Raw genomic sequence first — 1,698 nt, 5'->3', positions numbered from 1 at the left:
CACCAGGCTCTGATACCAATTGAAAGTGCGTTATATCGACTAGAGGGGGGGTGAATAGGCGATTTTTATGAAAGTCTTCAAAACGTGAGAGTTGTGAAGACAAACAGTGAAGATCATGCCTATTACTATGCAGCGGAAGTTAGATTACACTAGGCCAGCCATGGTCATGTATTCAATAGAGTGAAAGCGCAATGACAAACAGCTTCAGTGTAATAAGGATTAGGTAGGAAGAAGTTATGAAGCCGAACAGATCATACATTCATGTTGTGAAGACAAAAGATAAAGCAAGCATGCAATGGCTTCACAATGAATAACTGTAAGTGAAAGGAAGTGAAGATGAAACCAGTGACACGTTGAAGACAATGATTTGTTGGACCAGTTCCAGTTGCTGTGACAACTGTACGTCTGGTTGGAGCGGCTAGGTATTTAAACCAAAGCACACAGTCCCGGACACCCAGTCAAGGACACTTAGTCCAAGACACCCAGTCATCACCGTTTTCTCCTTGAGCTAAGGTCACACAGACCTCGCCCAATCACTCGGGTAAGTCTTCAAGGTAGACTCCCAAACCTTCACAGACTTCATTCACTGACAATCCACAATTTCTCTTGGATGCTCAGAATGCGACGCCTAACCGTCTGGAGGATGCACAGTCCTCGAGTGTAATAAGTCTTCAAATCACACAGACACGAAGACTTAAGTGATGCCCAATTTACTCTGGCTCTGGGTGGTTAGGGCTTTTCTCCTCACTGGGAATTTTTCTTTCAAAGGCTTCGAGGTGGGTTGCTCTCAAACGACAAAAGCCGTGCACTGAAATCTGAGCAGCCAACCGTTTATGGTTCTGGGGGGTGGACTATTTATAGCCACTTGGCAACCCGACCCGATCTGTCCAAAATGACCCTGGGTCACTGAGGAACTGACTCGTGTACCAACGGTCGAATTTTGAACTCACACGGCAACTTTACTTGGGCTACAAGTAAAGCTGACTTGTCTGGCTCTGGACAAGATTTTCTCTCAAAGTCTTCGCTCGAAGACATAGGATTTGAATTAGGCATCACTACAGTCATTCTGACTGGTTCTTTTGGACCCCACTTAACAGTACGGTGGTTCCTATGACACTACATAAATGAAATAAAACTACGAAGGATCTAAGTCTTCGAGTTCCATAAGCTTCATAGGGAGTCTTCTCATGTCATTGACTTCAATATGAATATCTTCATAAACCACCATTGTCTTCAATGTCTTCGTACATTTTTAGGGGTCATCTCTGGTAATAAAACCGAATCAATGAGGGACTTCTATCTGTGTTTTCCTGCAATTCTCACAAACACGTTAGTCCCTCAACTAGGTTTGTCGTCAATACTCCAAAACCAACTAGGGGTGGCACTAGATGCACTTACAAAAGGGATTTCTTCCCCAATTTCATTAACCAAACCAGCAATTTGGCAACAATCCAAACACAGCAAAACCATCAGCAAGGTTCCAAACCATCACCCCCCCTCACCTCAACAAGGGAAGTAAGGGGAAAACGTGGGACTGGACCTACAATAGGCAAGGACACCGGATAGAAAAACGCAGAACTACACACATATGGAGACTGGCACCCCAGCATTCATATGCTAGTGAGCCACATGAGCTAAAACCCCGACACCCAACTTTCAATGTCTTGTTTTAAACTGTCGAGGGGTTTGTGTGAACAC

Source organism: Triticum urartu, chromosome 3A (assembly GCF_056163025.1).
Source record: "Triticum urartu cultivar PI428250 chromosome 3A, HENAU_Tu73, whole genome shotgun sequence".
NCBI lineage: Eukaryota > Viridiplantae > Streptophyta > Magnoliopsida > Poales > Poaceae > Triticum > Triticum urartu.
Note: the sequence above shows the minus strand (reverse complement) of the source record.